Below are 23772 nucleotides of genomic sequence, written 5' to 3'. Positions count from 1 at the left end.
AGATTTAACACTTGTGGGGCTGTACAGAAACCACTAAATTGATGATCACTCCCCTAGTCAGATTAGCATGTCTCCAATCTATCTTTCAGACACTTTCTTTGGCAGATATGATAGAATGCTTACCACATTACTATGGAGATACACAAAGCCAGAATTCCACTAAAGAAACTAAGACTACCAAAGAAACATGGAGCTTTGAACCTCACAGTCTATAAGAGATACCAAAATCATACTTAGCAAGAAAAGGATTCTTTGGGTTCTCCCTACCTAATACCGCTCCTCCCCCTTGACTTTCCATTGAAAACAATCTTGCTGGACCCCTTCTCCTCATTTCACTTATCACAACTAAGAAAATAAGAAAGGAACACTGCTCATGCATTCTCTCCACACCTCAGGCCTTTCAGAAAATTGACAACAAACTCCCTAAAAAATGTATTTCTCCCTCCTGGCCTCACTATGGCATAATAGTGACACTATTTCTTGAGAAATGGGCACAAGAGTTCCTTGGGGAGGAGGAGCCTAGCGCGCATCCAAGATGGTCGCGTGAGCACAGGGCTCCCCGGACCCTTGCTGCTCCTCGGAATTTATCCTGATAATATCCTGATGTGGTTTATGGAATCTGGGAGATGAAGACCGGCTGAGCACGTATCTCTTTTCAGAAATCGAATCGGACCTGGGAATCCTGAGTTATCGTTGTTAGAACTTTTGGGACCCACCCGACGGCGGTGCCCGGGGCGAAGGTGAAACGTGGAGCCGTGTCGTAATTGAACAACAGCGGCTGCAGCGCGGTGCCAGGGGCCGCTCGACCACTTTCGGTTTCACTTTCGGACTTCAGGGGGCTGGCCGGCGGAGCGCTTGAGGTGGCGGGGTGTTTCCTTGGCCTCTGCACGAGGCTTTGTCTCCACCTGCCACTAGAGTGCCTATCGCCTTGGGTCCCCCCGCACCGCCATATTGTGGTCTCGGGTGAGGCGCTAGTCTCCGGTGCCGGTGCCTCTGCTACTTTTGATCGGCGGTCCCCCTCGGTGTCCGTGACCGCATGGGGGGCAAGGGGGGCCCCGAGGGGCGTAAGACTAAGGCCTCCCTCCGCGGGGGATCGGTCCAGACCAACAACATGGACCGCTACACTCAGGGCGGAGGTTCCCCTGGAGCGGCCGGTCCCCCCCCCGGGCGCCGCCGGTGGTGGCACGTCCGTCTCTCCGGAACTTTCCCTACAGGATATCATGGGCGCCATTGATGGCATCAGGGAAACCATCGCCACGCAATACGAGGCCCTGGCCCGTAAAATCGACACGGTGGCAATTGATGTCACCTTAATTCGGGCGGATCTCTCCAAAACAAACGAGAGGGTTCAGGCTCTCGATGCGCGGACCTCCACCCTTGGTGCGGATGTGTCGGGCCTGCAGGCCGCGCTTGGTGACATCAAGGTGGTCAACGATCAGATGGCCCGGCGGCTGGAGGACTTCGAGGGACGGGCCCGACGCAACAACATCCGTGTCATAGGCGTACCGGAGTCCTCCGACAACCGCCCGGTTGACCTCCTGGTCGAGGAACTCATCCTCCAACAGTTGACCCCTGCTGGCTTAAGTAAGTTCTTTGCCGTGGAGCGGGCCCATCGAGTTCCGGGCGGTCGGCCACGGCCGGGGGCCCCCCCGAGGCCTATCGTGGCCAAACTGTTTTACTACAGAGACCGGGATGCGATTCTGCAGGCCTCACGTGTCCATGGCCCGGTTCGACATGAGAACTCATCCATTAACTTTTATCCGGACTTTACCCAACTGGTCCAGAAACAGCGGATGGGATTCCAGGGGGTGAAACGTCGTCTCCGTGAACTGGGCCTAAAGTACTCTATGCTCTACCCTGCAAAACTCCGAGTGGAACATGAGGATCGGACTGCCTTTTTTGACTCTCCTGTGGCCGTGAGTGACTGGCTGGACTCGCTGCCGGACAGAGGTGGCCGTCCCGGGCCCTCTGCAGGTGCCAACGGTGACGGGTCCCCTTTGGAGTGACTTTTGGTCCTTGATTTTGCCATTTTGCACTGTTCAGCTGGGTTGTACTTCTTTGGTTCATTTTGTCTTGCTAGGACCTGTGTGGGGGGCGGGCGGGGACGGGTCCCTTTCCTCCTCCGGGGTCTTTTCGTAGAATGGGGTTAGTTGGGCGACAGGCACACTGCAAGTTGGGGGGGTTTTTTGGCCCACAGGGGTGCAGGGTGGGGGGAGTTGGATTTGGGGGGGGGTGGGGGGGAAGGAGGGGTTGTTTTGCTGTGTGTTTTCTGTTTGCAGGGCGAGGTATTGATTTTTGTCCAACTTCGGGAACTGTGCTGCTTGCTGGGGGACCTTTGATCTATTGGAGGGGATGGGGGGGGACGGGTTGAGGCTGATGTCATGGAACGTCAATGGGTTGGGGGACCGTATCAAACGGGGTGTAGTACTGCAGTATTTGCGTCGTCTGACTCCTGATGTGGTGTTTATCCAGGAGACGCATCTGGTTGGTAATGTCTGCCATGCAATGAACAGGGGGGGATACCGCCTCGTGGCTCATTCTGGTTTCACAACTGGTTCCAGGGGGGTGGGCATTCTCCTGCGATCCTCACTTCCGTTGGAGATCACCAGGGTAGTCTCAGATGACAGAGGGCGCTATGTGTGTCTGACTGGGAGGTGGGAGGGGCATCCCCTTGCCCTGGTCTCAGTTTACGTCCCCCCGGGCCTCCAGAACTCCACCTTCGCGGACTTGGGTCGAATGCTGCTTGAACTTCCGGACAGTCTTTTGCTTATGGGCGGGGACTTTAATTCGGTGGTTTCGGGTGACCTGGATCGTCACCCACCCAGGGCCCTCCCCGCTGCCCAGGCATGGCTAGGTGGGCTGTTGGAGACCTTCGGCCTGGTGGATAGTTGGCGATTAATGCATCCGACCCAATGTCAGTACACCTTTCACTCTGGGGCGCATGGGAGTCTTTCTAGGTTAGACTATTTCCTTATGCCCGCGGCGCAGACTGGTCGAATTCGAGAGGTCAGACACCTGGCGAGGGGTATCTCCGATCATTCCCCGCTGTGGCTGCTCTTTGACACCGAGTCGCGGTCTGCAGGGCGGATCGCTCCCATTAACCCGTGGTACCTGCGAGACCCTACGACTCGCGACAGCCTGGTTAAGGCTATGGACCAATACTTCCTTGAAAACGAGGGGTCAGTGTCGTCTCCAATGCCCCTGTGGGAAGTCTTTAAAACCGTAATCCGCGGACACGACCTCTCCCAGATAGTGGTGGCTAAGAAGCTCAAGAGTGAGGCAGTGGTGAAGCTGGAGACTGACATCTCGGGGTTGGAGTCGGCCTTGGAGGCGGGTGTCACTCCGGACGGGCTCCATGCCCTCAGCCTGAAACAGTTTGAATACAGGTCTCTTGTCACTGACGCTGCCAAAACTATGTATAGGGAGCAGCAGGGTCGATTGTATGACGCCGGGGACAAGGCGGGAAAGTTGATTGCGTGGCTGGACAAGAAGGAGAGAGTGAATCGTGTGGTCCCGGAGCTGCGTGTCTCGGATGGAGTGTGTGTGACTGAGCCTGGTGAGATTGTGGAATGTTTCGCCGACCACCTCCGGGCCGTGTACTCCCCGGTGACTGATAGGGATGAGGAAGACTCTTGCCTTCTACTGAGGGATATTGCTTTGCCCGGCCTGTCCGTCGAAGACCGTGAGCAGCTGGATGCCCCCTTGTCGGTAGATGAAATAGCAACTGCGATTCGATCCCTTCGCTCGGGCAAGGCTATGGGTCCCAACGGTCTACCTATCGAATTATATAAGTTGCGCCCGGATAAACTCGCGCCCTTCCTCCGTCGTATGTTTCAGGAGTCCCTTGAGGCAGGTTCCCTTCCTGCCGACCAGCGACTGGCCACGATAGTCGTGATCCCCAAGGAAGGTAAGCCGCGGGACCGCTGTGCCTCCTACAGGCCTATCTCACTGCTAAACGCAGAGCCTAAAATCCTGGCTAAAGTCCTTGCCAATCGTTTGTTGAGCGTCATCTGCGATCTGATTCATCCTGATCAATGCGGCTTCATCCCGCATCGCAACACCGCCCTTAACTTGCGGCGTCTTCACGGCGCCCTCGCCAGGGCGGAGTACCTCTCCGAACCGGCCGTGCTGGTTTCTTTAGACGCCACGATGGCCTTCGACACCATCGAGTGGCCATTCCTCTGGGCTGTCTTGACCAAATTCGGCTTTGGGGAGGGATTTCTTGGCTGGGTGAAGCTTCTCTACACGGGACCCATGGCTCAGGTGGTGGTTAATGGGCGGGTCTCTCGGCCCTTCGCTCTCGGTAGGGGTACGAGGCAGGGGTGCCCGTTGTCCCCTCTGCTCTTTGCTCTCGCCCTGGAGCCACTCGCTGCTTGGCTCCGCTGGGAGCCCTCGATCAGGGGGATCCGGTGGGCCCCGGGCTTCGAGGATCGGGTCTCGTTATATGCGGACGATATTCTCCTGTATCTTACCTCGCCGCGGCAGTCGCTTAACGTTCTCTTTGATGTTCTGACTTCCTATGGGAGAAATTCGGGTCTAACGATTAACTGGTCTAAATCCTGTGTCTATCCTATCTCCGGTGGCCCTCCTCTCTTGCCGCCCCGGCTTCCGATCCAATTATCTCTGTCCGGCTTTAAATACCTGGGGATATACGTCTCGTTGGACCCGGTGGCTCGCTATGAGCAAAATCTCCTGCTTCCACTTCGGCGTTTGAGGGAGGACACGGCTCGGTGGTGTAAGCTGCCCTTGTCCCCGCTGGGTCGGGCAGCACTGTTTAAAATGATGTCCCTTCCCAGATTCCTCTATGCACTTCAGAACTCCTTCGATGTCATTCCAGTGGCTTACTTTCGGGAGGTGGAGAGCCTGCAGAGGAGACTGGTGTGGGACGGACGGGCGCGTATCGCCCTGGCCAAGCTTACTCTCCCCTGGTACGACGGGGGCATCGCGCTTCCCGACATTCGCAGGTATTATTGGGCCTCACAGTTATCGGCCATTAACCATGCCACGTATGCGCCCGGCTTGAATCCGGCGTATGAGATGGATAAATTCTTGCTTCCCGGCGGGAATTATAACAGGGCGCTTTACTCCCGCTCGGCTGGACGGACCCTGACGGGCCCTACTAAGATTGCGGTACGGATCTGGAAGGCGGCCAATGTAGCCATGGGCTGGAGTGAGCGACTAACATGTGCTACTCCTTTATTTGCCTCCGACCGACTGGGAAGCCTCTGGACAACGAAAGGGTTTGACCGTTGGGACACGATTGGTATTAGTAGAGTGGGAGACTTATGGATGAAGGGCGCGGTTAAGACCTTCGCGGCGCTCCAGAGCGAATACGAACTCACGGAAAGGGAGTTCTTCCGATACGCCCAGGTTCGGCATGCCCTGCTCTCTGTCTTTGGGGAGGGGACCAAGATCCCTGCCTCTTCGCCCCTCGAGGACCGCATACTCGATGGTCATGTCCCCGACAGTACTATCTCTTTAATTTATAAAAAACTTATTAATAATCGGGCTGACCTCTTGGTGCGCCTTCGGGAGACGTGGACGGGGGATGGGGTGGAATTAGACGACGAGGACTGGCAGTCCGCACTGTCGTCCCCCAAGGAAGTAGCCATTCCAGCCCGTCTCCGCCTGGTCCAGCTAAAGATTCTCCACCGGGTGTATGTGACGGGTCCCCGTTTGGTCTCGATGGGATTTTCTGAAGATGGGCTCTGTAAGCGGGGATGTGGGCTCAGTGCCACCTTTCTCCATATCCTTTGGGAGTGCCGCGAGGTGGCGGAATACTGGCGTCGGGTTCATGGGGTCATGGGACAAGTCACCGGAGTTGCGCTGCTGCTGGAGGTGCGTCGCTGTGTCCTGAATGTGTGGGAGCCCAATGATTATAACGCGGCTCAGACTCGGTGGGCGGCCCTGGGGAACATGATTGCCAAGAGGGATATAGCGCAGCTTTGGGGCTCCCAGCGGCCTCCCACCGTGTCAGTATGGAAGGAGAACATGGACTGGTGTATGTTCAGGGAGAAGACTGTGTATGTGGCCCGTGGTAAACCCGGGGCATGGGGTAGAATCTGGGGGCAATGGAACGCGTATCGTGGGGGTATCTGTACGCCCCCCCTAGTGGATACCGATATTGCCTTGTCCCCCTGACCCTTGATGGTTCCTTGCAACTTTTTGTAATAATCGAATATAGATGTTCCTCTCCCGTGACCCCCCCCCCGATCTATCAGTACTCCTTCCTCTTGATAGCTATTGGAAGGTCCGAAGTAGAGTCCCCCGGGTGTAGCCTGACCCACGCTTTTTGCCCTTATGCCTCGCCTTTTGTTTTTAGTTGTTATTTATGTTAAATTTATGTCTCCTGCTTCCTTCGAACTATCCGGAGCCATTTACGGGGCTGGGCCCCAGGAGTCGACTACTGCCTTGACTAATGTATGATCCTTTCTGAATCTAGCGGCCGGCCCTGGTGGTTGTAGGCCCATGCTTGTAACCGATTTATTGTTCAATAAAAATTAAAAAAAAAAAAAAAAAAAAAAAGAGTTCCTTGGATCACACACCAAATATTTACCCTTCTCACACATTAAATCCACAATTTTGAACACTAGGACATATACCTTTACCACTTTCTAAAACTCAAAGCCAGAATTTTCTGAGATAAACCCCGGCAACACCTGTTCTTTCCATCTCAATAAAGACCTTAGCTAAGGGGGCACATAGCTTCCAAACTATACTCTATCCTTACACCCAAAACCTCATCTCTAACCAAATCAATACAGAGCAAATGGAAATTGATCTTATGCAATACAAGCAATACACATAATTTGACACTAAATTGGTCTTCTATCTTGCCTAACTTCATGACCAACAACATTAAACTCTGCTTACCTCAATATAGATTTGGACTCCTTATATGACCCACTGGACCCCCCCTAAACCTATCAAACTAGGTCTCTGTGACTCAGACACATGTTGCAGCTGTGGAAAAGAGACAGGAAGCATACAACATATGGTACTCAAGGTACCTTTTCGAAAAAGTTCTGGTTTGAACTTGGCAATATCATCTTGCAAATCCTAAATATAAACCAGACTACTGGCCTTGCCTCAATTGATCTTGGCATCTTCCCTTCAGAAACACAACTTAGGCTGGACAAATCAGAATGCACCTTGTGGAATACCCTTGTCTCAACTGGTCTCAAAGCCATTCTATGTAAATGGAAGGCCTCTCCAAACTTTCAGTCCTGCACTTCCCTGGTGGGAATGGATCCACTTCACCAGGGGAGCTGATAACTCTATAAACGCCAACCTGAAAAACCCATTGAAGAAAAAACAAAAAATCTGGCCAAAACTAGATTCATACATCACTAACCTAACATTACCTTAGATGTCATCCCCTCTCTCCTTACATCCCACACCAATCCCCTTTCCCTCTCCTACCCTCACACCTTCTTCTATCCCTTCACCCCTACCTCCAATATTTCTTCTTTGTTCTCTAGCTATCTCTCTCCTAGCTATCCTCTCATCTCTTTTCTTCACTTCTTTTTCCACATCTTAATAGTACTCTGGGGTATTCTAGCTGTTCTGCACTATACCCTACCCTCAGAGCACCTCATACCTCTCCAGCATAAATGAATGCTATGAATCAATGTTTTTTTATTACATTACGTCACTGACTTTATTGATGATATTAATCCATAGTGCATTGTGATGTACCCTATCCTTACCTTCATACCCCATTAAGCGATTGTTCCTCTGTTTTGTACGGTCTATACTTCTTGTCTTGTCAAATAAAAATAAAAAAGATTTTAAAATTTGAAAAACACTGTAGAATACAAACTTATTCTGCAATAGTTCTTACATACTGACTACGTCATTCATCATCATCTGAAAGCATCAAATTGTGCACTCATTTTTAAGATATAATCCAGCTACTGATTGGAATTTAAAAACTTTATACTCCTTCGTGTCAATCTTCTAACCTTTCTTTTTTTTTTACAGAAAATGGATACTGGAGATCTGTGCAAAAAATCTGTGATTGATAAAAGACTTGATTTACAAAATAGAGCGAGCCCGGCTGATGGCACAGATAATACAGAGAAGGGCAAGGTATGCTCAGTTCACTTTAATTCAACACCAAAGTGCTTCATTTTGCATCTTTAATTTTATCCAATAACTTTAACCTTGGTTGTTAGACCTGGCATTTTTAGCAGGTTTACCCCCAGACATTTTGCTTTTTTACCTCCTGTTTATGACCCATATTGTGTTGGCTTAGGACTCTAAGCACTTTACTACTGCGAATCAATGCATATGCTCTCTATGTCAATTATGTTATTGATTGGTGTAGCCATGATTGGCATATTTGATTTGCTAGTAAGTCCCTAGTATTGTGCACCGGTGAGTCAAGGGCCTGTAAACCAAATGCTACTAGTGGACAGCAGCACTGGTTATGCCACCCATATGAATAGCCTTTCAAATGTGTCTCAGACCTGTCACTGCAAAGTCTGCGCACACAGTTGTTAACTGCCTTATCGACTTGGCAGGTGCACCCACTTGCCAGGCCCTAACCTTCCTTTTTCTTACATGTAAGTCACCCTTAAGTCAGACCCAAGGTTACCGTTGTGAGTAGGGTTCAGAATATCTGAAAGGTAGTACGTGTGCTGGTATTTTACATGTCCTGATAGTGAAATATAGGGAATTTCGTTTTTCACTATTGTATTTCCGATAGGTGATCCTTGGAGCTGCCTTGTTATATTTTACAAGTGTAACTTTCAATTGAGACAAGATAGAGAAATGAGGTTTAGTTCGGCAGCCCAGCTGTATGACTTCAGAGGGACTGTGGCACAGGAATACCATCACAGTATTGTGCCACCCTTTGTGAGTAGTATATGCTCTTTTGAACTAGACCTCCAGGTCTCAGTAGTAAAGGTTCCTTCTCACCAGACAGCTTACAAAATGTGCACGCTGAACTGCCGCTCGATGCCCAAACATGTATTTGAAATCCGGTTAATTCTGGAAGAAGAAGACCCGGATGCCATGTTTCTCAAACATGGCTTACCAACTCACTAGATCCGGTAGTGGTCCAGGCACTTCCTCCAGGCTATTTGATCCAAAGACAAGATCGGGAACTAAATAGAGGAGGTGGCCTGGCCATTATTTATAAAGATATATTTAATTGTTGAACCACAATAGGTTTGATTCCTGACTGTGAAAGTCTCTCTTTTGCTATCTGCTTCTCTCACACTTGCACCTTCTCCGGGGTCCTAATTTACCGACCTCCAGGAGCTACTGGGCACTTTAACAGAGACGTACTCGAGATAATAGCCAAATCAGTCAGCTCCCTTCCTAACTTTTCCATTTTGGGTGACTTGAATATCCATTTTGATGATCTCTCTTCACATATTGTGGAGGAAATGACTGATAGCCTGGGAGCTCTCCTACTCAATCTGAAAGTGACGGGTTCCACGCACCAAAAAGGCCATATACTTGACCCCACCTTCTCCAACATGAACAATTTGATGGTGGAAAAGCCTATCCCGATGCCTTGGACGGATCACTATATGATACCCTTCTCATGTACCCCCTCGACTAGTGATCCGCCATTGGAACCGGTAAAGAAGTTGAGTCGCAACTGGGCCAAACTTCCTACTGAGTCCTGGGTGCTTACTCTCAGTAACACCCGACCGGTGTTTGAGGTTGATCCAGAATCCGCCAACAACAAGATTAATCATTGGCTCAAATCCTGCCTGGACCTGGTGGCTCAAAAAAAATGGACAACCAACAAGAAGGGTTCTAAGAGGATAGCATGGTACACGCCTAAGATCAGAGAGTTGAAGCAACAACGTAAACGATTAGAGAGGCATTGAAGGAAAGATTTCTCCAAAGAAAAGAAGAGTGATTACAGGGAGGCAACTAAAACATACAAGGCAGAAATCATAAGGGCCCAATCCTCGTATTATGCAACGAGGATTACCTCAGCCTCAAACTCTCATCATGAAATTTTTTAAATTGCTAAATCCCTTCTCATACCTCCATCCCCAGCTCTGCCTGCTGATGACATTTTAGGACCCTGCAATAATTTGGCAGAATTCTTTTTTTTTTAAATTCAAGAAATGTATTCAGCATTTTCTCCGGTAGCAGCCCCTCAGAATGCCCTACCACTAAAAAATCGGTTGAAAGTACTTGACAGTTCTTTGGTGGTTATCCCCCCCCATTGGACATGAAATCTTTAAAAATCTACTCCAATAAATTAAAAGCAGGTTCCCCCAGAGACGTGCCCCCCCCAACGTTCTGAACCAGGCCTTTGAGACAGTTGCTCCTACCATGCTGGACCTCATTAGCCTATCACTCGCCTCCGGGATTGTACCATCACTATGGAAATGGGCCTTGGTCAGAGCACTGCTTAAAAAAACAGTGCCTGGACCCTGAAATATTTGCCGTTTTCCCGCCGATCTCGCTTTTACCAGGGATCACAAAAATTGCATTCTTTCCACCTTTTTGAAGGAAACTGACTGCTTCCATCCCTCACAAACCGATTTTAGACCCCAGCAGGGCACAGAGACTGCCCTGGTGGTAGTTGTCGTGGAAGCCAGAAAAATCCTAGATGTCGGGGGCTCGGCAGCAATTGCCCTCCTCGACCTGAGCACGGCATTCAACACTGTCAATCATCAATTGCTAAGCTCTAGAATTAGAGAAGTAGGAGTATCTGGAACTGCACTTGAGTGGTTGGAGTAATTCTTAGATGACCGATCATCTCGGGTCTTTGAGGATAACCGCATCTCTAAAAGTATGCCGCTGAGTTGTGGGGTCCCTCTGGGCTCATCCCTGAGTCCCACGCTCTTTAATATTTATATGAGCACTCTGGCCGAGATCGTTAAACCCTTTGGCATACAGATCGTTACCTATGCAGACGGCACCCAATTGATTGTTTCCTTAAACCAATCGGAGAATGGGACAAATAATCTGGCCGGCTGTCAGGAAAAAGTGTCTGCATGGATGGATGGCTCGTATTTAAAACTGAATGGAGCAAAAACTGACCTGATGTTCTTAGGCAAACCTTCCCCCCTGGGCTCTAGCTCCTTGTGGCCCAAGTGTTTGGATAGTATGCCCTCCACAAAAGAGCAAATCAGAAGCCTTGGCGTCTGGTTGGACCACAATCTAGACATGAAGGAGCGATCTTGGAAGGTAGCAGGGACCTGCTATGGAATACTGAAGATGATTAGGAAAATCCTCCCCCTGCTGCCTTTCAATGCCAGGAGACTGTTGGTTCAAGCTCTGATTCTCTCACGTCTGGATGACGCCAACGCTCTCTACTTAGGGTCCCCGTGCTCTAAGATTAAGAAGCTACAGACTGTGCAAAACTATGCAGCCCGCCTCCTTCTACAGATCCCCAATAGGGAATCCGTGTGATCATCAATAGCTTCTCTCCATTGGCTCCCAGTCGCTGCGAGAGTTCAGTTCAAGGCCATAAGCATTGTACACAAGACTCTATCTTCTAAGGGCCCATCAATTCTTCATTCCATCATCTCCCCCGACCGTCCCTGTAGATCCTTGCGCTCCGGGAATAAACGCCTGGCAGCAGTCGCTAGGATATATAGGTCTAGGAGCGGGGGACAATTATTCTCCTACATCGATTCGAAACGTTGGAACCTTCTTCCAAACTACATTCGCCTGGAAGATGACTATCTGTCCTTCCAAAGCCAGTTTAAAACTTTCCTGTTCCCTGCTATTTAATTAATGGCCATTTGTGTAGGTTCTGTTCCTAAGGGCTGGGAGGCCTTCTGGTAGCCACGCGCTCTATAAATGCCAATTCATTCATTCATTCATTCATTGACTAATGTTAGCATACGCACAATTCAACAATTCGCTCAATAAAATTTCCTCATATCAATTACAAGTTAATTTTCTTTTGTCGTATTAATGTTATTATGTGTAAAATCATAAACCTCAACATAATTAGTGATGAACTAAAGCAATGTCAAATAGAAACTATGGGCCTGATTCATAAAGGGAAACTTACACTTTTGTATAAGTTCACGATTATTTGTTATTAATAAATATATTTTACTCTTAGGGCCTTTACGACTACGAGTCTATGTACATAAAAAGAGTGGACTGACAAAAGTGAAAATATACCTTTGTGAATCAGGCCAACCATGTACAATGTTGCACATGATCCATAAATTTAACTATTATGGCAGCGAGTTGGGGTGACTCCCCCTTGAAACAGGATAGGGCTGCATTTGTATACATTTTTTATGTCCAGTGTCAAGAACACTGAGCAAATAAATCTTTCTGCATCAATCCCATCGGTGTGGAGAATGGCTCCATGTTGTCCTCCGCACTGGCCCATGTCTGATGAGGACAGCTTCAGGCAGTCCTGCCACACAAGGCAGGAAATCCTTCTGGTATTGACACCAGATGGATGTCCTCTTTTATTTTAGCCTTGGGAGCTGGAGAACAGCTTCCCCAGCAGCCCAAGGCATTTGTTGTTTTCCATTTAATGAGGATCTGCCCGCATGGTACGCTGATGTCAATACAGTGAAAGTGAATGTGAAATGAGCCAATTGGCTAATTTCACTTTCACTGAATCATTGCTCAGGCGCATATCTCAGCCCCTGAGCACCAATTCACATGGGGGAGGTGTCATAGGAAAGGGGAGAATCTCCTCTTTCCAATGATACCCAGTGGATTGATTCTTGGGGATGGCCCCAGGAGGGAGATCCCCAAGCAGGGACCCACCCACTAGACAGGAAGGGTAGGGGGAGTGGCCCCTTGGGCAAGAGCATGTGCTCCCCCTTGTTCGTGTTTGTTAATGCAGTCCTGAGGGCCATTATCCCCATCTGCTTGCCGGTGGGGCAGAAAGTGCACTAGGCACCATGATTACAGTTCTATATATATTTGTAGTTGTGATTGCTGCTTGGCATTGTCATGGCAATGCCCCCACCCAATAAAAATAGGGAAATAGTCTTTCTGCCCCCCTGGGCCAGATGAGGGCAATTACCTCAAGCCCACCAGACCCGGAGTATTCCTTTTTTTATTTGTCAGGGTGGGGGCTGCCCAGCATGGACATGTCCCCACCCCCATAAAAATGAAGAAACAGCCTTTCTCCCGACTTGTGTGATTGAGTCAAGTGCCAGCGACAGCCATTGTCCTTGGTTTGATCCCTTCCTGTGACTAACACTATGCCCAACCACACAAGTGGTGCAGTATTTTGATTGGTATCTGTGAGTCAATGCTGGGTGGTGGTAATGTTGTGGATTCCTTCAAATTCCAGAAGTTTCCATCACAGAAATGTAAGGAAAATGTGTGATTTCAAGCAAAGTTTGAGGTTAGCAGGGCATTGTGGGTAAAAAAAGCCTTATGAGATCCACACAAGTCACCCCATCCTGGATTCCCCTAGGTATCTAGTCTTCTAAAATGTACAGGTTTGCTAGGTTTCCCAAGGTGCTAGCTGAGCTAGGGCCCAAAATCCACCTAGGCACATTGAAAAAAAAGGTCAGGTTTGAGGGGGAAAATGTGATGTGTCCATGTGGCGTTTTGGGGCATTTCTGTTGTGGGTACTAGGCCTACCCAAACAAGTAAGATGCCATTTTTATCAGAAGACTTAGGGGAATGCTGGGTGGAAGGAAGTTTGTGGCTGCCTGCAGAGTCCAGAACTTTCTATCACAGAAAGATGAGTAAAATTTGTTTTTCAGTCATTATTTACTTTATTCGGTTTCATCAAAAGAAAACCATAAAAGTGTCAAACATCTTAAAAAGCGTTACATTTTCCAGTGATTTAGAATTACTTTTAAATTGTTAAAAAATCGTCACAGTTGATTATTTACATATTAATATTTTACATTCAAAGTTTAGGAAATTAAACACATATAACAACTTTAAAATACATCAAAATTCAAGTTACAAGTTAGTTCTATGTCGGATACAGAATTTCAAGAACCTTGCTATATTTATGGCTAAATATCTGATTCCAAAAATTGGAGAGCCATAAGAGAAGGGCGACATTGGCGAAGGCATATGCTTTTTAAAATCGGAATAAGCCATTGCTTTCTAGGTTCAATATAAAATTTACAAAAAAGGGTTACATGTAAGAGCGATTGTAGGGATATTCCATCACATGGGCAATGGGTTAGCTGCTTAGACCAATCATTTGTCACTGGAAAAGTGACAAATCGATGAAAGATGTTTAGTCTGAAACGAGTCAATAGGAATCTGTCAAAACTGGATAACTTCCAAGTTAAGTAAGGCTGGATCATCACAATAGATTGAATAGACAATGAGTGCTGAACAGAGATTTTATTTACTTCAGTTGTCAAACGGAGACCAGCTAAATGCATTAGACATTGATTTTTTAACACCTTCCTTGATATCCGAGCCATTTCCTGGGGGTTATGATAGTAATTCTCCATACCCAAGTCAATTAAGAACTTCCTAACATATTGAAGCCACTGAATCTTCTGGACATGTTCTAACTTGACACAGTCTGTCACTACTGCTTGGGTAAATGTTAACTTGTTAGAGGTCCAAAGACGGTGCCATAATATAACTGGTTGCATCCCTATAATGTCGGAAATGTAGGACACGCCCAGCTCTAGATGGCAACTGAATGTAGAGGTACTTTGTAGAACTGCAAGTAGGAATCTTAAAAAACGCATTTCGCCTGGTAAATACGTAAAATCTCTTCTGGGGGTCGTTTACCAAGCCTCTGAGTAAATGCTACTAAAGTCATTGTTGCTTTTAGAAACTGTAATTTTCTAACCTCGATTGCTCTTTTCCAGGTACCCTTTTTATCTATTATCACTCCTAAATAAGGATAAGTGGGAGTATGATCTACCCTAGAGTTATTTATAAAAATTTCTTTTTCTTTTCTTAATTTTCGGCCCGAGTTCATAATAAAGGTCTTTTTTATATTGATTTTTAAATCTAAATTCGACATAAATAAGTTGTATCGATTTACAGAGCGCTGCAGTTCAAGGGGAGTGCGGGCAATAATAACCGCATCCTCCGCATATAGGAGAGCAGGGATTGGACGATTCTGGACAAAGGGAAGGTCCTGACTCCCGGCCAGCATGGCTAATTCCAGGCCGTTTGTATAAAGAGTGAAAAGGTAGGGGGCCAGGACACAACCCTGTCTTACTCCCCGCTCCACCCTAAAAGGTACAGATAACTGGCCTCCCAAACCATATCTCACTCTCGCGGTTACGTTTGAATACATTTCTTGCAAATAATTAACCAACAATGTATCAACCCCCATTTCTGTCAAGATAACCCAGAGTTTTGCATGTCCCACACAGTCAAAAGCTGCAGTGAGATCTACATAGGCCATGTACAATCTACCACCCTTCGCGTCTACATATTTGCTTCTAAGTAGTGACAAATTTAGCACTTGCTCGATAGTATCGAAGCCTTCCCTAAATCCATACTGGAGCTCCTATGCTCCAGTATGGATTTAGGGAAGTTGTTAAGATGTTGTTATCCTCGGTCCAGAGCTGTAGGCGTTCTAATAAAATTCGGCCCACCACCTTTCCTAACGAGTCTAATAGGGAGATGGGGCGATAGCACGTTGGACTATTGCGATCGCCCTTTTTAAAAATCGGGACCAAGATGGACTCTGACCAAGAGCCCAAAAGATCAGTTTTTCCCGTGGCTTCTAGTACCCTGAGTAATAATGGGACCTATAAGTCCATTTTGAATTTATATAAATCCACAGGGACCCCATCAGGGCCCGGGGCCTTTCCTCCTCTACTGGCGTTTAAGGCTCGCTCAACTTCGGCCAAAGTAAAATCTAAGGCCAGAGTCCTCGAAGAGGGCCTGGAGCTGCTGATCCTTTTCCCAGGAGTACTGTGGGTTTGGGTAAAATCGTCTGTGAGGGCAAATATCTGAGTGAAATGAGCTATCCAATCGGATTCAGTGATTGCAACTTCTATGTTACTGTTCTCCCTTCGGCCAGAGAGAAATGGGGTATTTATGACTTCCCAAAACACTGAACTGTCATTACTTTTACAGCTATTATGTAAGGCAATCCATAATTCCTCTTTTAGCTCCTTCTTTCTCTGACGTAAAGTTTTATAATATGCTTTCCTTAGTTGGACAACTGCTGTCCTATCTCTATTAGGTTTTTTAAGAGCTACTTTAAGGTAAGAGTATGCTTTTGTACAGGATTTATTAAACCAACTAGTTTTTATTTTTCTCTTCCCCTTAGGAATAAAGGTTAGGGCGTCATTTACAGATTTAATTATTACTTTAAAGTTGTCTACTATCTCCTGAGGATTTGAACTCTCCGCCAAACATAAACTTATTGCAGGCATGGAGGTTTTGACAACTTTTTCTGTAATTAGTTCGGGATCTAAGTGAACCCACTTTATAGCATACCCATTAAGTCTATTCATAATAAGACAATCCTCATGTAACAAGGTCGTTGGCCTTACACTGCCTCGTACCAGTTGCATAGTAATAGAGATCGGAAAGTGGTCACAGAATACGCAGTCATGTGTTATAAAGTTTGTTAAAAGATGTGAAGCCCTAGATGCCATAAAGATATAATCTATGCAGGTGGAAGCTCCTCTGTCATTAAAAGTTGGACTTAAGGGAACAGCAGGTGTTACCAATTCATTAGCGAAGGTCTGTTGAAGGAGTGAAATCGTCTCATTCATACACGCCCCTATAAAAGAGTGGGGGAAATGGGTAATAATACTATCTTGAACGTCTAAAAGACCACATGTAATGTTGTTGGTTCTTTCACAAAGAGATAAATTAAAATCGCCACCCCACATAATGAAGGAATTTTTCCCATGGTGGTTATTACTAAAATCTAGAAGATAATAACGTATTTCTTTTAGTATCTCCACCAATTTTGTTTGCTGTAGATTATTATAAAAATTAACGACCACAATGTGGGCTGATTTATTTAAAACTATTGAAATTATCTGGTAGTTCTCCTTGTTTTTTAAAGATTTTATTTCTCTCGCTCGAATTAGGTTTGAAATATACACCACTAAACCACCTTTCGCACGCCCTGATACTGAAGTAAGTGCCGGAGAAAAAAAGGTTATATAGCCATTTAAATGGATTGGTTGTACTGCCCATGTCTCCTGAAAACACAGGATATCATGAGACCGTACAAAAGATAACCACCCTTCTTGATTAAACTTAGATCGAAGACCGGCAATATTCCAATATGCAACACTAATAGAAGCCCCTTTTAAGTCATTGTTGTCAAACTGGGGGGCTATATTTGAACAGCTTCTTTCTTCTAGAGGGTTACTATTCCTTAAAGAGACCACAGCAAGATCTAAATCATTTGTTACTAGGGGGCTTAATTGATGTAACTTTTGGCCATAATTGTCTACCGTGGATTCTTAAACCTGTACAGAAGGAACCGGAAGAGAATTAAGGGAGGGAATCGGAAGATTATTCAATTGCGCTACTTCCAAGGATGGATTACAGACTAAAATCAATTGTCACGCAGTATTTTCTCTCTCTAAAATAAGGGAGACAGAGCCCAGAGAACGAGAACGAGAGCGAGTTGGTTGTCAGTCCACCTCCTCTAAGAATGACAGAGGCTCAAACCTGTTCTGCGTTAGGATGGAACCGTTTGTTTTCAAAGTGGAGTTACATACCGGCTTATAAAAAAAGCCAAGAGGAAGGGACATGATTACTGTAGGTGTTATGGGTGATTCCTCGTTGACAGCCAAAAGAAAACGAACCATTCTGGGGGCCTCATGTAGGTAAATAAATTTTACCGTTTCTTAAATACCGAGCCGTACCGAATCGGTATTTAAGAATCGGTAAGTTATATGTAGGTAAAAATTCGGTAACAGTTACCGAATCGGTAACATTCGGTAATCAAGAATCGGAAATCACCGAATCGGTAAATACCGAGGTGGTATTTACCGAATCGGTAAATACCGCGGTGGTATTTACCGAATCGGAAAATACCGAATCGGTATTTACGGAATCGGTAAATAAAATCACATGACTTGATGAAATAGCTAATCCTGTGCAACCACACCCCACCCAACCAGGAAGTGGCCACACCCAGGCAGGTGTACATAATTAGCCGACCCTGGAGAGGCTTGGAGTGCAGAGGAGAGGCAGGGAGCCGGTGCCTGTGCGAGCGGGAAAACGAACATCATGTCCAGCCAGAGAACACAGAGAGATGGAGGGGAAAGGAGGAGGAAGCTGAAATTCAGCCCCAAGGAACTCCAGGTGCTGGTGGAGGAGGTGGTGAAGCAGCACCAGAAGCTGTTTGGGAGGCAATCCCTGCAAGTGCCTGAGGCTGAAAAGCGCAACATTTGGCTGGCCATCCAGGCGCAGGTCAATGCTGTGGGAGTGACCCACAGGGACATAGAGCTCCTAAAAAAGCGCTGGTATGACCTGAGGATTGTAACCAAGAGGAAGATGGGCGACATCCAGAAGGAGGCCAGCCAGACTGGAGGTGGAACCAACAGGGCACCTGCCCTCACCGAACTGGAGGAGCTGGTGGGGGCCACAATCGAGCAAGAGAGCGTCGTGGGTCTTGGGGACGCCGACAGCTCTGCCAGAGCCGCCACACAACAAGGTAAGACGAAAGCACAGCAATGTAGCCCCCCCTACCCCTATCCCACATCCCCCATTGTGAAACGAGAATCCCACTCCAGTCCACATGTGTCAGTGCAGACAGGCAATGCATTCTGGGAGATGTAGTCAGGGAAACACCAACCATGAAGTAAATGGCACAGGGCAACAAGGCATGTCACACACATGAGGCACAAGGAGGCAGAGGACATTTTGGAATGTGAAATGATTTATTGTGATGCTTGCAATGCAGCCCTTCGGGGACACTGAGCCAATGTTGTATTTCTGTCCACAGATGTGACATCATGCAGGACAGGGCATGCTGCAGGAGAGAGGGCACACCGGCCACACAGATCACCTCTGGCCAGCACAAGTTCAGACCAGGGAGCAGGCCTGTTGGACCCGGCCTCGTGGCGTGGTCCTTAACCCCCCTGGACTGTGGCCGTTCCCCGCCCCGGCCTCCACGGGCCACCCGTCTGAACTGCTCCAAGGCCCTTCACCTGGAACTGCACGTGGTCGCATGCTCTTCAGGGCTCCGCCATCTTGTTGGCATCTACGTCACCCCGTACACCAGCCGGAGCGACCCCGCTCAACCCGGCCTCGACCCCAGCGAAGCCCCGACATCGAGGCACCACGGACTGGCCAGGGGGCGCCGCAGGAGCCATTCATCGCCCCCGGCGGAGGACGGTCTCGTTGGGACCCCCAACTGTCCTCCCCTCTCGAGGTGTGATCGCCCTGCAAGCTCCCATGGGCCTGGCGCCTCTCCTGCTGGGCGTCTGGCCACCTCCACCCGGCCACTCCGCCCCCTCGGGCGCAAGGGTCCGGACATCAAAGGGCTCCAGACCTATATCTGGGGCGACCCCACCACAGCTCGGCAGTTGTATCCCGGAGTCGAGAGCCCTGCTGATCGAATCGCGGCTGACCCTACGGAGAAGAACTCTTGTCGGAACCATCACGAGCCCTGCTGACTGCGTCGCGGCTCCTTCTTGTGAACACTTTGAAACCACCTGGAACATCGGAGCCCTGCAGACGCCGTCGCGGCCCCACCTCGCTGAGACCTTCCTCGGAGCCCTGCTGACGACGTCGCGGCTCGAGCTGAGCAGAAACCATCTTGAGAGCCCTGCTGATTGAATCGCGGCTCCCCACGAACTGTACGCCAGAGCCCTGCTGACGCCGTCGCAGCTCGACCCCTCCGAGATCGGAGGTCCTCCAGCTTGAGGATACGAACTGGGCCCCAGGTACCCTCGTACCACATTCCTACCAAAGACTGTCCCGCTACCCCTACCCTTCTAAAGAGACATTGAGACTTTTGGTGGATCCCTCGATCCCTTCGTGTAAATATTGAACTCGTAACCTTTTATTGATGATAAAGAATTGCTTGTCTTGAGACAACCTCCTTGAGTCCGGTGTGGTGGTGTTACTGTGCTAGTACGTGATAGGAGAAGGATCTCTCAGGAGACTTCTCGGCAGCGCTCGGCTACTTCGTGCAGTGCGAGGGCCCCCCCCTTGGTGGTCTCACCGACTCCTCGGGGTCCGCCTTCCAACATTTGGTGGCCAGCGACGGGATCCGAGCCGAACGCAGTACGTACCAGCCAGTACCCACTAGCTACCCATCCAAACGAATAGCATCATGAGCAGCCAGGAAAACAACGCGACAATGGAGTTCCAGCCCGAACGACTGGAAGAATATACGCACAAAGAATTAAAACAGTTCTGCAGAGACAAAGGCATTGCAACCACCAGCCTCGGTACCAAGGAAGAGATGCAGAAAGCTCTGAGGACATGGCTGGAGGCCGGGGCAGGCCCCTCCCAGGAAGAAGGGCCCTTGCCCCTGACGGAGACCACAGCAACCGCACTGACCCCGGCAACCGGAGGACGAAAGAGCCTAGAAACCGGCCTCTCCGAAGAAGAAATACGAGAGCGGGAAAAGGTCCGGAGCCACGAGCTAGAGCTCGCCCGACTGCGACTGGACGGCGAACTCCAGCTGGCAGAAAAGAAACTGGCCCTCGAGCAGCTACGCCTTCAAGAAGAAATAGAGGAGAAGAGACGACACCGGGAGTTGGAGGAAAAGAAGCTCACCCTTGAGCACGAGCGCAGCCTCAAGGAGCTCGAGATCAAGGCCAAGAACGGAGGGACCAACACCCCCAGTACGAGAGACACTCTACCGCCTGCCGAGGCCAAAGTACATATCCCGAAGGAGGTCGTCAAGGAGTATTACAAGAATGACGATATCCAACAATGGTTCAAGGTCTATGAGGTGGCCATGACCTCCCATCGAGTGCCCCGAAAAGACTGGGGCGCAGGCCTGTGGGGGCGATTCCTGAGTGAAGGGCGGGACACGCTGCTCCAGCTACCGGAGGAAGTGATGACCTCCTACGATCACATGAAGGAGGCCCTGCTCACCCGCTACGGGCTAACAGCGGAGATGTACCGCCAGCGGTTCCGAGACTGCAAGAAAATCCCGGGTACCACATGGGTGGAATATGTGGACTTTTTTAGTCGGGCCCTAGAAGGGTGGATCAAAGGCAGCAAAGTAACCACCTACGGGCAGCTGGTCGACCTCATCGTGTGGGAACATCTTTCCAACAATTGCTTCGTGGAGCTGAGACAGCACCTCCTCGACAGCAAAATGACCGACCCGCGGAAACTGGCCGTCGAGGCCGATCGATGGGTCAACTCCCGGGTCCCCCGGAGCTCAATGGGGGAGTACCAGAGGAACCCCAACGGACCCCCACGCCAGCGCGGTGGGGGGGGAGGGCCGAACAGGAACCGAGACCCTCCCGCTGGGGCCCCCAGGAGCCCCCCTCGAGGGCCACCGCAGCCACATCTCTCCCCGAGCCTAGCACGAAGGGTGGGCCCGGCCCGACCCGGACCACGGCCACCAGTGACCTGCTATGGCTGCCAACAAACCGGACACTTTGCCAGCGACCCGGCCTGCCCTCTGAACCGAAGAAACGGGGCCGGCGGGCCCCCGCCCCGGCAGCTGACAGCCGCCGCCTTGGGGGGAGGAGAAGAGGAAGAAGAGGCCCTCGACCAAGAAAACACTGAGTGGGAGCCGGCAGCCATGTCCCTGGTCTGCCTGGGTAGCCGGGAGATGGTACCCTGCACCCCCATCCCAACCAACACCCAGAAGTACCGGCAGCAGGTCACGGTCAACGGACAACGGGCCGAAGCCCTTCGCGACACCGGCGCCAGTATCACCGCTGTCCGCTGCCACCTGGTGACCCCTGAACAGATTCTACCGAATGTGCTGTGCCCTGTCCGGACGGCCGACAACAGTGAAAGCCTATGCCAGATGGCCCTGGTCCCCTTCGAGTGGGGAGGGGTGACGGGCCTGCTGAAGGTGACAGTGCGCGACGACGCCCCGGTCGACTGCCTCCTGGGGAACGACTTGGAGAGTTCCCCCTGGGCTCAAGTAGAACGACGAGAGCACCTCCGAATGTTGGGACTGGCTGATTGGGCCTGCGCCATCACCCGGTCCATGACCGCCCAGGCCCCCCGCTCATCCTCGACCTCCGGGACCGCCCGACCCGAGGGGCTCACACCCCCTCCCGCCAGCAGCGAGGAGGAGGCGGACACCGACCCTGGGTCCAGCGAATCCTCCCCCGAAGAGATGACTTCTCCGAGCGCCCTACCAGGGCTGACGCAATGGCAACACGAAGGGGGCCCCACCCGAGAGCAGTTCCAGCAAGAGCAACAGTCCTGTCCCTCTCTCGAAGGGGTCCGGCACCAGGCGACCGCGCAAGCCAACGGTGACCAGACCGGCACCCACTGGATCTACTGGGCCGAGGGCCTGTTGTACAGCGAACAGAAAGTAGCAGAACTCGGGGCCAGCCGCGTGTTGGTGGTCCCCCTCCGCTTCCGGGAGTTTCTTCTCAACCTGGCCCATGATGTGCCCCTCGCCGGACACTTGGGGCAAGACAAAACGTACAGTCGTCTGGTGACCCACTTCTACTGGCCCCGGATGCGGAGAGATGTGGACAACCACTGCCGGTCCTGCCAGACCTGCCAAGCCAGCGGAAAGACGGGGGGTCGGGTCAAGGCCCCCCTCCAGCCCTTTCCCGCCGTCAGCACCCCGTTTGAACGGGTCGGAATCGACATTGTGGGACCCCTGGACCCCCAAACCGCCCTGGGCCACCGCTTCATCCTGGTCCTCGTGGACCACGCCACCAGGTACCCGGAGGCGGTCCCGCTCAGAACCATAACGGCCCCTGTGGTAGGCCGGGCCTTGATGGGGATCTTCTCCCGAGTGGGATTCCCCAGCGAAGTGGTGAGCGACCGCGGCACGAACTTTATCTCCAGGTACATGCGGTCCCTGTGGCAACAGTGCGGGGTCACATACAAGTTCACGACCCCATATCACCCTCAGGGGAACGGACTGGTTGAGCGGTTCAACCGAACATTGAAAGGGATGATCCAGGGCCTGGAAGAACCACTCAGGAGGAAATGGGATGTCCTGCTGCCCTGCCTCCTGTTCGCCTATCGGGAGGTCCCGCAGAAGTCCCTGGGGTTCAGCCCGTTTGAACTATTGTATGGACACCCGGTCCGCGGACCGCTCAGTCTGGTCAAGGAGGGCTGGGAGATGAAGCCCCGAGGCGCCCCTCCTGACGTCTACCGATACCTCCTGACCCTCCGAAACCAGACCCGCAAGTTCCGAGCCCTCGCCGAAGCCAACCTCGAGGCCAGCCAGGAGGACATGAAGCGGTGGTACGATCGCAACACTTCTACTGTAGAATTCGAGCCAGGTCAGAAAGTATGGGTCATGGCCCCGGTCGAACCCGGCGCCCTCCAGGACAAGTGGACCGGGCCCTTCAAGGTGGTGGAGAAGAAAAGTCCCGTCACCTACTTGGTCGATCTGGAGTCCCCCCGGAACCCCCTCCGGGTCCTACATGCTAACAGGCTAAAACCCCACTTCGCCCGGACCGAACTGAGCCTGCTGCTGGCGACCGACGAGGGGGGCGAGGACGACTCCGAGCCCCTGCCCGACCTCTTGCAATCCGACATTCACGATGGATCGATCGAAGGGGTCCAACTCGCCTCGTCCCTGACCCCGGAACAGCGCAACGACTGCCAGCGGTTACTGCGGGATTACGCAGCCCTCTTCTCTCTCACCCCGGGGGTGACCCACTGGTGCGTCCACGACGTCGACACCGGGGAGAACCCCCCCATACGACACAGAGCCTACCGGGTGCCTGACCGAGTGCGGGCCTGCATCCAGGCCGAAGTAGCGAA

At 50.4% G+C, this 23772-nt stretch overlaps 1 long non-coding RNA gene across 2 annotated transcripts in view; it reads left to right on the top strand.

The window, feature by feature from the left end:
- Window positions 1-23772, top strand: part of LOC146789552 (uncharacterized) — a 54962-nt gene that overhangs the window by 3831 nt on the left and 27359 nt on the right. For both annotated transcript variants that reach the window (XR_014969826.1, XR_014969825.1), the window contains exon 2: window positions 7984-8091. This is a non-coding gene — a long non-coding RNA (uncharacterized LOC146789552). The remainder of the gene's footprint in view (window positions 1-7983; window positions 8092-23772) is intronic.

Source organism: Triturus cristatus, chromosome 10 (genome assembly GCF_964204655.1).
Source record: "Triturus cristatus chromosome 10, aTriCri1.1, whole genome shotgun sequence".
NCBI lineage: Eukaryota > Metazoa > Chordata > Amphibia > Caudata > Salamandridae > Triturus > Triturus cristatus.
This window is presented reverse-complemented; position numbering and strand designations above follow the sequence as displayed.